Raw genomic sequence first — 13325 nt, 5'->3', positions numbered from 1 at the left:
ATTTAAGGAGGGGAACAGGACTGACATCTCATGAGACATCTCATTTCCTATCTGGCTGCACTCATTTTGGACTTTAAAGAGTAGTATGGAGCTGTATATGGTCAGTTGGGGGCATAGGAAAGATGGTTGAACCTGAGCCCAGAAAAAAAAGATTCTTTTGGTTCCAGAGAACCTCTTGAAGAAGAGGAAAGCTTATCAAGCACTCAGAGCTGCTCAGACTAATTACTTTTGGAAAAGAAGCAGCAAAAGAAAGGGAGTCAGCCTAAATTCAAATGGCTGGAATCATTTGTTCATGAATTCCATTAGAATATCTATATTGTAGCAGGTCTCACATGTCTAGATTAGAATCCTGGGTGCCATATACTCAGGGATAGACATTGTCTGGTCTTTGAAGTCTATATGTAGAGACTTAATGGAATGAGTGTCCAGGTGACAAAGACAATAGAGAAACTTTGAAGAAAATTTGTAGTGGCATCTTTCTTAAAGAACCTGTGAATTGGGGTAGCTAGGTGGTTCAGTGAGTAGAGCTCTGGTCTTGGAGTCAGGAGGACCTGAGTTCAAATTCAGTCTCAGACACTTAATATTTACTAGCTGTGTGACCCTGAGCAAGTCACTTAACCTTGATGGCCTAAGCAAAAAAAAAAAAGAACCTGTGAATTATAGAGCCTTATGTAGCTATCTTAACCTGAAGGGGCTATCCTTACTTGAAGTCTGTCCATGAGTTTATTCTGAAACAAGGACAAGCCAGGATAAATAATAACACTCCCTAACAGATAATACCCTGATTGTGAAGCATCAAGGGAAATTAAGTGTTATTTGCCTGGAAGATGTCATTCGTAAAATTTTCTCCGTGGGAAAATATCTCTCAGATCTAAAAGTTCCTGGATCCTTTCCCTCTGTCAGTGGCCCACCATGCTGTTAAGAAGAGTTGGCTTTTTTAAGGAAAAGGGCAAATCTGGGTACTTTAGATAGAAGTGTCTGTCAGCTCACCTGGCATCTGAACTGTTACTAGAATCTAAGAAGATTTATATCTTTTCTGAGTTTATTCCCAGTATCTTGAAGGATTTCTTTTTGCTGGTACTTTCTCCAGGAACTGATGAGATGAAAGGAAAAGTTTCACCTGGGTACTCAAGGAACGTCTCTGCCTTTTGTACTCTCCTCAAGGAAGAAATCATATTAGATTTTCCAGTCAGCTTTATCTTGAATTAAAGTCTCATGACCAGTGGGGTAGGGGTGGAGGTGGGAGGGGACTGGTGAGGAAAGAAAGTATTTTCTTTGGTTGTCACCATGCCTGGAAGGTTTTCCCACCTCAGCTTCACCTACTGACTTTACTGGCGTCCTTTTAAGTCCCAATTACAGTAAACCTTTCCCGACTTTTCTTAATTCTAGTACCTTCCCTCTTTTAATTATTTCCTGTTTATCTTTTAGAGAGCTTGTTTGTATATATTTGTTTGTATGTCATTTCCCTCATTAAATTGTACGTACCTTGAGAGCAAAGACTATTTTGCCTCTTTTTGTATCCCTAACACATAGTAGGTGCTTAATAAATTATTGCTGATTGAGTGATTGTAGAGCAGCACTCATTTTAGATTTCTCTGGTTTCTTTACCATGCCTTCTCCCCTTGCTGGGTACCCACCCACCTCTCACTTCAGCATGCGCGCGCGTGTGTGTGTGTGTGTGTGTGTGTGTGTGTGTGTGTGTGTGTGTGTATTGTCCTCCCCCATTAGATTGTAAGCTTCTTGAGGAAGGGGACTGTCTTTTTTGTATTTGTATCCCTGTTGTTTAGCACAGTGCCTGGTACATATTAGGTGCTTAATAAATGTCTATTGACTGTTAACTATCTTGACACTTTGGTGAATCTGTCCACCTCTACTATCTCAAGTCCCTTGCCTGTTATCTAAATACTAGTCATACGTTGCCAAGCATCAGCCATGTATCTCCTTAAATTTTTTTTAAAGTTTCTTTATTAATTTTTTTTTAGTAAGCAAAGTTCCTCTCCCTACTCCCCTTTTCCCTTTGAGAATAAAAGAAGGAAAAAGCCTCTGTTTTAAACATGTAGTCAAGTGAAACAAATTTCTGAATTTCCCAAAGGAAAATATACACATATACAAAAAAAAAAATCCCATGTCTCATTCTTCCCTGAGTTTTTAATCTATCAGGAGGTAGGTAGCATGTCTCATCATTACTTCTTTGGAATCATAGTTTATTATTATGCTGATCATAGTTCTTTCAAAGTCTTGAAAGATCAGGTCTTTCAAAGTTGTTTGTCTTTACGACATTGTATATATTTTTCTGGTTTTTCCCCTTTCATTCTGCATCATTTCATACAAAATTTTTGGGGGGGGGCCCTAGGCAATGGAGTTAAGTGACTTGCCCAAGGTCACACAGCTAGTAAGTGTTAAGTGTCTGAGGCTGAATTTGAACACAGGTCCTCCTGACTCCAGGGCCATTGCTCTATCCACTGCGCCACCCAGCTGCCCCCATACAAATCTTAGGTTTCTCTGAAACCATCATAATTTTTTATAGCACACTAGTATTCTGTCACTATAACTTGTTCAGCCATTCCTTGGTTTATAGGCATTCCCTCAAATCTCCCCTTTCTCAAAAAAAGATATAAATGTTCTTGTATATCCTTAGATATACAAGTTTTTTTTTTGCTTAGAACTAATCTCTCCCCCTAATTTCCCTTTCTCTGTTCTTGACTTTCCCTCTTGTTTCCTTTTGAATGACATATTTCTGTACCCAGTTGTGTCTGTGTATATGTATGTTCTTATGTGTGTGTGTGTGTGTGTTCTTTCCTCCTTTGATTATTTCAGATGAAAGTGAGATAAAAGTGTAATTAGCTTCCCTTTCATCTTTTTTCATATAGGTTTCTACTTGACCACCCAGATCATGTGAGATAATTTTCCGTCTCCCTTTTCCCTTTGAGAATAAAAGAAGAAAAAAGCCTCTGTTTTAAACATGTAGTCAAGTGAAACAAATTTCTGCATTGCCCTCTGAATCCTATTATCAGGGGTCATAAAAAAGGCATCTAATTAGTTTTTTCTTTCTTTTTTTCCGCTTTTTTTAATTTTAATTTTTTAAATTTTTTTCCATATGCTTTTGAGTTGAAAATTTTTCTCCCTTTTTCTCCCCCCCACCCTCCCCAAGACGGCGCACAATCTGACATAGGCTTTACATTTACATACCCATTAAACATATTTTCACATTAGTGAAGTTGTAAGTAAAAATTAAAACCAATAGGAGGAACCATCAGAAAGATGAAACAAAACTCAACAGAAGGTAAAAATAAGTGAGAGTGATTCGACTTCCATAGTTCTTTCTTTGGATGTGGACAGCATTTTCCACCCCGAGGCCTCTGGGGATGCCTTAGATCCTTGTGATGCTGAGAAGGGTTCAGTTTAACATTCTTAGTCATTGCATAACGTGGCTGCTATTGTGTACAAAGTCCTCTTGGTTCTGCTCACTTCACCCAGCATCAAACCATATAAGTCTTTCCAGGTTTTTCTGAAGTCAGCCAGTTCATCATTTTCTTATAGCACAGTAGTATTCCATTACATTCATATACCACAACTTGCTCAGCTATTCCCCAATTTTGATGGGCATTCTCTCAATTTCCAATTCTTTGCCACCACAAAAAAAACTGCTACGTATATTTTTGTACATGTGAGTCCTTTTCCCATTTGTTTGATCTCTTTGGGATATAGCCCTAGAAGTGCCATTGCTGGATCAAAGGGTATGCACATTTTTGTATCCGTTTGGGCATAATTCCAAATTGTTCTCCAAAATGGTTGCATCATTTCACAAGTCCACCAGCAATGTATTAGTGTTTCAGTTTTCCCCACATTTTCTCCAACATTTATCATTTTCCTGTTTGTCATGTTGGCCAATCTGATAGGTGTGATGTGGTACCTCAGAGTTGTTTTGATTTGCATTTCTCTAATCAGTAATGATTTAGAGCATTTTTTTCATATGACTATAGATGGCTTTAATTTCTTCATCTGAGAACTGTCTATTCATATCTTTTGACCATTTATCAATTGGGGAATGGCTTGTGTTCTTAAAAATTTGTCTTAATTCTCTATATATTTCAGAAATGAGGCCTTTATCAGAAAGACTGGTTGTAAAAATTCTTTCCCAATTTTCTACCTTCCTTCTAATCTTAGTTGCATTGGCTTTGTTTGTGCAAAAATTTTTCAATTTAATGTAATATTATTTCATTGTCTATGGTGCAAAAGGCATCTAATTAGACAGAAGGCCTAGGTGTGGTCCTATTATGTCTTGATGATGTTAAAAGAAGAACAGAGAGGGGAAGAGGAATAAACTATAGGTGAGGATATATACCTCCCTATTTTATACCTAATCTGATAATTATATCTCCTGTTTTAACTTTCTGGTTATTTTATGTACCACTGTCATATCCATGGGAGACATACTGTTGGAAGAAAGCCTTTTAGGTAGTTCTTCATTCTCCCAAGCAAATTCTTTTTTTAGTGATCAAACAAACATAATGAGATCTTGTATCCTTCACAATTTTAAGTTGGTTTTTGATGGTAAAAGATGTAGCCTACTGTAAAATATCACTTCTCTTTTAAGATGCCCTCTATTTGAGCATGTCAGGTCAACATGTTAGCAAGCATTTATTAAACACCCCCTCTGTGCCAGGCACTATGCAGTTCCTAGGAGTGCAAAGAAAGGCAAAAAACAGTCTCTGCGTTCAAGGAGCTCTCAGTCTAATGAAGGAAACAATAAGCAACTACTATGAACAAAATAAGATAAATCTAGGATAAATTGGAGATCGTCTCAGAGGGAAGGTACTAGGATTGAGGGGGACTAGCAAAGGCTTCCCACAAATAAGGGTGATTTTAGCTGAGATTTAAAGAAGTCAGGAGGCACGAATATGGAGGGGAGAGTGTTCTGGGCCTGGTCTAAGGACAGCTAGTGAAAAGGCATAGAGTCAGGAAATGGAATGTCTTGTGTGGAAAAACCTCAAGGAGGCCAATGTTACTGGATTGTAGATTACGTGGAGGAGAGTAAGGTGTAAGAAGACTGGGGTGGGGGTGGGGGGTTTGTGAAGGGCTTTAAAAGCCAAACAAAGGATTTCTTCTAAGTATTAACAAGGCCCAATATTGTATTGTCTCCATCCCAGACTTCTTTTTTTTGCAGTTGGTATAACTGCATCTGCTTTGCCTATCTCTGTTTTATTCAGGGCCATTCCCATTTCTGTAAGAAGCACATCTGGGACTTTACTAGCATCCACATGTCATGGATGTGCTGCTCTTAGTGGTAAAAAAAGTTTTGTTACAATGGTCTTTACAAATCTTAAATAACTTTTTTTTTCTACTTAGATTTTTATCCCTTGGGACTTTAAGCTTGTGTTTCCTTTCACTTCTTGCTGTTTTTTTCATCATACTCATCAGTCCTCTGATATTTTACAAACACACCTATATTCACAACTGATGTTGCCCATGGTTGCTGTATATTTCTGCTTGATGAGAAAATCAAGTATTTGCTGACTAACATGATTTTGAAGCCCTTTTGGTGTACTCCATATGGCAATTGATTAGGATTGGTTAAACTTCCTAATGATAGATAGTAATAATTGTGATAGATGTCTTTTTCTTCCATCTTGTTCCCATTTTTCAGTGACAAAACTTGTTTATATATTAGGTTTTAGTTTTAATTATATGCCTTAGCTTTTCTTATTTTTATTCTACATGTGTTCCATTTTTTATCTTTAAGAGAGAATTTAGGGCCACCTAGGTGGCCCAGTGGATAGAGCACAAACCCTGGAGTCAGGAGGACCTGAGTTCAAATCCAGTCTCAGACACATGACACTTAAACTAGCTGTGTGACCCTAAGCTAGTCGCTTAACCCCTATTGCCTCACCAAAAAATAGCAAAAGAAAAAGAGACAATTTATTGATTTGTATGCACACATCTTACTCATGATTAACTCCCATTTCAGTAATGGCTCGATTTCTTGTCTGTTAAAGTGTAGATTTCATTTTTTGTGGTGTTGTGTGCTTGCCACATTAAAACATCTCTCTAATGACCCCACTGGATTTCTAGGAGTGTTTCCCCTTTCCACCACCACTTTTATGTGTGTTGTCTCTCTTAGAATTTAAATTCTTTAAGGTTTGGGATTATCTTTCCTTTTATATTTTTATCTCTAGCACTTAGCACACATATCTTTTAACAAATGCTTTTTAATTTTTTCATATATTATTTGTGTCATGGGTTGCCATGGCCCAAGCATTCATCACCAAGTAGCCAGCCAACTGGGTATGAGCCTTTCTATACTTCCTTGGAAAGCAGATACATACTGTGTTGCCAAGATTATACTTAAAGATTTTACAACATGATAGAACCTTCCCAGAGCTTGTGCTGCATTTAGCATAGTCTGAAAAGTGTTACTTTAATACATGAATTTGTAGAATAGTATTGGAAATAAATACTATTATATTTTAAAATATGGTACTTGTAATTTATATTTTTTTTTACCTAATTCTGAAGATGAGGTACTCTAATTCAAATTACTGTGCTTACCGTTAAATTGATTCCAATCTTCTGTCTAAACTTAGCCCTTTTGATTTCATTTTCTCTCTTTTACAATCTGGATCACATTTCTTGTTCAACTCTTTTTATTTTTCCAGATTTTTATACATCTGTCATATTGGGAAATTAAAACTCTGGATTCTTAGAATAAAGTCAGTACAAAGTGGGGCTGGGTAGATTACTTTCTGGCTTTTTCATATCATCTACAAGCCCTTAAGTGATTACTGTGTGCCTGGCACTGTCATATTTCTTTTAATTACATCCTATTAGAAATTAGCTTTTTAAAAATTGTACGTGGGGGCAGCTGGGTGGCGCAATGCATAGAGCACTGGCCTTGGATGCAGGAGGACCTGAGTTCAAATGCAGCCTCAGACATATAACACTTACTAGCTGTGTGACCCTGGGCAAGTCACTTAACCCCATTGCCTGAAACAACAACAACAACAACAACAAAATTGTATGTGGATTAAATTAAATGATGGCATTTATATAATGCTTTACAGTTTGCAGAGCACTGTTGTATATATCTGATCCCTAAAACAATTCTGTGATATAAGTACTTTTATTATGCCCTTTATGTAGAGGAAACTGAGGCAGAAAGATTAACCGACTTGGCTAGAGTAGTGTCTGAGGCAGGTTTGGAACTCAAGACTTCTAGATTCCAAGTTGAGAGCTCTTTACTGTTCCACCTGCTCTGCATGACTGATGATTCTGCTTTTGTACTAAGGTAATTCTCTTGTGTGCTAAAATTTCTTTAGGCTTCTCTCAGTTTAGAAGGCTTAAATGTTCTTTGCCACCCTTCCCTTCTTGTAGATTTTAAAAATATGGCTATTCATAATCTCTTCCTCTCCCTCCTCCAACAGAAAAGTTCAGTTAAGCACAAAACTAATATTTAACCATCAGTTGCAACATTCTGCTCTTGTAGCCCATGATCTCTCTATGAAGAAGAAGGAGATGTCTATTTTCTTTAAGCCCCTTGATTCCACATTTGTGCATTGTATGGTTCTGTTGTCTCTTAGTGCTATTTTATGATATGTTGTTTTCATTTTTAAAAATATTTATTTATAGTTTTCATCATTCATTTCCATAAGCTTTTGAGTTTTAAATTTTCTCCCCCTTACTCCCTTTTTCCCTCCCTAAGACAGCGTGCAATGTGATATAGGTTCTACATATATATTCATACTAAACATATTTTCAAGATGTGGGAAAATTGGAACACTAATGCATTGTTGATGGAGTTATGAAATGATCCAACCATTTTGGAGAGCAATTTGAAACTATGCCCAAGGGGCTATAAAAATATGCATACCCTTTGACCCAGCAATAGCACTTCTAAGGCTGTATCCCAAAGAGATCAAACAAATGGGAAAAGGACCCACATGTACAAAAATATTTATAGTAGCTCTTTTTGTGGTGGCAAAGAATTGGAAATTGAGAGGATGCCCATCAGTTGGGGAATGGCTGAACAAGTTGTGGTATATAAATGTAATGGAATACTATTGTGCTGTAAGAAATGATGGATAGGCTGACTTCAGAAAAACCTGAAAAGACTTGTATGGACTAATGCTGAGTGAAGTGAGCAGAACCAGGAAAACATTTTACATAGTAACAGCCATGTTGTGCAATAACTAATATTGATAGACTTAATCCCTCTCAGCAGTATACAAGGATCCACGACATCTCCAAAGGCTTCATGATGGAAAATGCTATCTACATCCAAAGAAAGAATTATGGAGTTTGAATGCAGATCAAAGCATACTATTTGCTATCTTTTTCTTCTTCTGTTGTGTTTTGTTTCCTCTTTCTGGTGGTTCTTCCTATTAGTTTTAATTCTTACAACATCACTAATATGAAAATATGTTTAATAGGAATGTTTATTTATAGCCTATATCAGATTGTGCGCCATCTTGGGGAGGGAGATGGTAAAGGAGGGGGAGACAAAATTTAAAACTCAAAAGCTTATGGAAGTGATTGTTGATGATTCAAAATAAATTAATTTTTAAAAAGAAAATTAAAACAGAATTTTCACATTAGTCATGTTGTAAAGAAGTATTAGAACGAACAGGAGGAACCATGTGAAAGAAAAAAACAAAAAAAAAAGGCCAAAGGAAAAAAAGAGATCAAATAGTATGTTTTGATCTGCATTTGGACTTTATAGTTCTTTCTTTGGATGTGGATAGCATTTGTCTAATTAATAGTGATTTAGAGCATTTTTTCATATAACTATAGAAAGTTTTAATTTCTTCAGCTGAAAACTGCCTGTTTTATGTCCTTCGACCATTTATCAATTGGGGAATGACTTGTATTCTCCTGGTATGTTATTTTTAAGATCATGCTATATATTCTCTTACTTTTGTTTTCTTTGCTCTGCATCAATTCATATGTTGAAGTCATAGAACCTGATTTTAAATCCCAATCAGTGACTTCTAAGGCTCCTTCTAGTACTGAATTTCAGATTTTTGTGATACAAGTTTCTCTCAAAGCTTATTATGTATTATATATTCTGGCTTATTAAAGGGCAGTAATAGTCTGTTTCCTTCATTTGCAACAGTTTGATAACTGAGTCTTCAGTTGCTGGGCACCACCACTTGGTTTCCTATTTTTTTGCTACCAGATAAAATGCTGCTATAAATTCATATTTTGGCATATAGAGGTCCTTTTCCTTTGTTTTTGATTTTCTTGAGATAAATGCTTAGTAATGGTAATGCTTGGTCAAAGGATGTAAGCCATAAACACTTTTCTAGCATAGTTGCAAATAGTTTTTGAGAGTAGTTGGACAGATTCACTGCTATACCATGAATGAATTAAAACTGTTTCCAGCAGTCTCTCCAACACTGACTATTTCTGTCTTTTAGCATCTTTGCCAGTTATCTGGGATGAGGCAGAATCTTAGAGTTGTTTTAATCTTCATTTCTCTTATTTGTAATTGGAAGAATTTTTTCATTGTCGGCAATTTGCATGAAATTGGGGTTTTTTTTGTCATTGTATCACTTTTATCTTTTTTTTTTTGCTTAATAACTAAGCTTAAACATCAACTGAGATCTGTCATAGTTAATAATTCGAAAATGGAGAATGTGTTACAAAGTCCTTCAGATGCTATAAGATGTATACATATTTTGGCTAGGCAATGGGGTTCAGTGACTTGCCCAGGGTTACACAGCTAGTAAATGTTATGTATCTGAAGCTGAATTTGAACTCAGGTCCTCCTGAATCCAGGACTGGTCCTCTATACACTGCGATGTATAATATTTTTTAAAAATGTGGTCCATGGTGATTCATTGTCACTTAGTCATATCAGATAGTACTGAGCAGAATAGACCCATGTTGACTTATATTTCCCATTAGAGTCAGCCTTGTTGGTCATCTGTTCATTCTTCTTCCTTAGTGGCTTGCTTTTTCAGTTATACCTTCTGGCCTGTAATAAGTACTTTTAGAATCAAAGTCCCGATCCAGTGTTCAATTGTGATATGGAATTGACTCAGGGTTAAAGGAATAGAGTACAAGTTCTGTCATAACGTTGAAGCTAGAAATTCCTTAGATACAGTCCTAGTGATACGGTGTGCCTGTCGTTTGGGTGCTAACCCTGCTCAGTTGAGATGGTCATTTATTCAGGAAGTGTTTATTAAGTGATTTGTGTAAAGCATTGTGCTTTCTCCTGAGAGAGTAAGACAAATCTTTCTCTCAAAGAATTTATGTTGTAGAAGACTTTATGGAACATAACTTGTACTGTGATAAATATAGATAGTAAATATAAAATAATTTTTGGGAGAAGGAAGAGAAAGAGCAGTTAAAACTAACAACTATAAGTTGATCAATATTTTGGCCACAGAAACCATTGAAGGCTAACTATTATGTCATAGAAGATTGTTATCCACATCATTGTAGTGAGTACTTAAGCTATTAATTGTAACCAGAACTTTGAAATGACTAAGTTTTATCTATGAACTTTATTTGAATGGGTAGTAGGCAAATCACAAGAGAATAACCTGATGACATACTTTTACCTTTAAAGGAAACGTCCCTCCTAAAACTCAGAACTGCAAACATTGCAAAATTTTCGTTGCACTGCAGCCCATTTCACAACACCGACAATAATGCCCCTTTTAGCAATTGAAAGCTATCATTAGGTGTTTATGAAATGATAGCAACATTTATGTAGAACTTTAAGTTTTGTGAAGTGCTTTACATATATTATCTAATTTGATCCTCACAGCAACCTTATGAGATAGGTGCTATTATTATCTTTAGGTTACAGATGAGAAAAATTAAAGCTAAGGGAGGTTAATTGACTTGCCCAGGACTTCACAGCTAGTGTCGGAGGCAGAATTTGAACTCTGGTATTCCTAACTCTTAAGTCCATCACTATATCTGCTATGCGACCTAGCAGCCTTGAAATGAAAAGAAAAGAAATATGTTTAGTTCTAAAGGTCACATTTTTAGGAGTATTATTGACAAGCTTAGAAAAGCCTGACCAGGATTGTTATGGCATTCTAAATTATGCCATGTAAGGATAGGTTGAAGGAGTTTAATTGTTAGATCTAAAGAAGATAAATGAGGAATAGGGATGCACAATGACACTTGATCTATTTTCACATATTAGTAACAGGATCTCAAAATTAAAAGGCACCTCAGAGGTCTACTTTGAACAAAAATGTTTCTCTACAACATATTCGATCTCAATTAGCCTTCATTGGTAGACTTCCAGTGAGGAAAAACTACCTGTATCAAGGCAGGTCATTTCACTTTTGGATAGTTGTAATTGTTGTGAAGGTTTCCTTATATCAGCCTAAAGCTTACTCTTTGCATCATCCACTGATTGCTTATAATTCTGGCATTTGGGGCTAATCAGAACATATCGAATTCCCTTTTCTGACAGCGCCTTTATATACTTAAAGCCAGCTATCATAATCCCTCTTTTCAGTCTTCTCTTACTCATCCTTTTTCTGAATGTTGTCCAGAGTATTAATATTAAAATACGATGCCCAGAAATGAATGTAATATTCCATATGTACTTTGACCAAAGTCTTAAACATTAATTCTTGGTTAATGCAACATAGGATGGCATTAACTTTGCTAGTTACTGTATCACTACCACAGACTGTACTAAAACTTCAGGTTTTGTTTTTGATGAGTTGGTACCTAGCCACATCTCCATTATATACTTATGAAATTGATGTTAAAATTTGATGAACAGTGATTTCTAGGTCTTTCCAAAAGTATTGGTAAAAAATGTTAAATAGCACAGGACTAAAGTTATCGAATGCCCTCTAGGGTACTTTATTGAAGACATTCTTCCAAGTTGAGATTTAACAATTAGTGACTAGTTTTTTAGTACAGCCATGAATCTGGTTAAAACTGACTTGATTGTATTATTGGATAGCCCGCATTTCTCCATCTTATCTGCATGGATGGCATAATCACTCAATAAACATTTATTAAGTGCCTACTGTGTGCCAGGCACTGTTCCAAGTGTTGAGATTGAAGAAAGGACAGAAGACAGCCCCTGCCCTCAAGGAGCTCACAGTCTAATGGGGGAAACAACATGCAAACAAATATATATGAAGGAAGCTATATACAGAATAAATAGGAAATAATTTAACAGAGAGAGGGCACTGGAATTAAGAGAGGTTGAGGTGAACTTCCTTTAAGTGGGACTTTAGTTGGGATTTAAAGAAATCCAGGGAGGTCAATAGTTAGAGCAGAGGAGAAGGAGAGTTTCCAGGCATGAGAGACTGAGAGAATACTGGGAGCATATAGCTGGAGTCTTTTGTTTGTGGAACAGTCAGGAGTAAGGTGTAAGGAAACCCAGAAAGGTAGTAAGTAGTGGACTAGGTTGAAGGGTTTTGAATGCTGAACAGAGAATTTTATTTTTGCTCACATGGAGACAGTAGAAAACCACTGGAGTTTATTGAGTTGAGGAGTGATGTGGTCAGTCCTGTGTTTTAGGAAAATTATTTAGCGACTGAATGGAGGATCAGTTGCAGTGGGGAGAGACTTAACACAGGCAGACCAACAGCTCTTGTAATTATCCAGATATCTGGGAAGTGATGAGAGCCTGTAGGAGAGTGGTGGTAGTGTTAGAAGGAAGAAGGAGGCTTATTGGAGAGGTGTTACAAAGGTAAAATCAACAGGCCTTGGCAACATCTTGCATATGGGAGGTGAGAGGAGTTCCAAATGACTCAGGTTGTTAGCCTGTGGAAATGGGAGAATGATGATGCTCTCTACATTAAAAGAGATAGGACTGGGAGAGAGTTTAGAGAGAGAATGAATTGTGTTTTGGACATACTGAGTTCAATATGTTTACTGGACATCCAATTCGAGACATCTGAAAGGTGGTTGGAAGTGCGAGATTGGAGGTCAACAGAGAGATTGGGACAGAAAAGATAAATCATCAGCATAAAGATGGCAATTAAATCCATGGGACCTGATGCTCTCACCAAGTGAAGTAGTATAGCGGGAGAAGAGAAAAGGGCCCAGGACAGAACCTCAAGGGACACCTGTAATTAAGATGGCAAAGCAGACAGTAGGATTGGTCTAATAGGTAGACGTTTGAAAAACTTAGGGAGAAGAAAATATTAAGAAGGAAAGAGGTAATCAACAGTATTAAAGCTTGAAGGAAAGATCTATCATATTCTATATGATCTAGATAAACAGTATCTACCACATTTTCTAGTTCAACTAGTTTATTTACTTTGTTTCAAAAAAAAAAGAAATGAGATTAGTAAAGAAGGAAACAAGCATTTATTAAGTGCCTACTGTGTGCCAGA

At 36.6% G+C, this 13325-nt stretch overlaps 1 protein-coding gene and 1 pseudogene across 5 annotated transcripts in view; both read left to right on the top strand.

The window, feature by feature from the left end:
• FAM193A (family with sequence similarity 193 member A) overlaps positions 1-13325 on the top strand; it is a 218901-nt gene that overhangs the window by 65164 nt on the left and 140412 nt on the right. The gene's annotated exons all lie outside the window — the stretch shown is intronic.
• Positions 123-972, top strand: LOC144455330 (large ribosomal subunit protein uL30 pseudogene; annotated as a pseudogene).

The sequence above is a fragment of the Phascolarctos cinereus genome, unplaced genomic scaffold (genome assembly GCF_003287225.1).
Source record: "Phascolarctos cinereus isolate Bilbo 61053 unplaced genomic scaffold, phaCin_HiC Scaffold_9;HRSCAF=440, whole genome shotgun sequence".
NCBI classification, from domain to species: domain Eukaryota; kingdom Metazoa; phylum Chordata; class Mammalia; order Diprotodontia; family Phascolarctidae; genus Phascolarctos; species Phascolarctos cinereus.
Note: the sequence above shows the minus strand (reverse complement) of the source record. Positions and strands in the feature narration are given on the sequence as shown.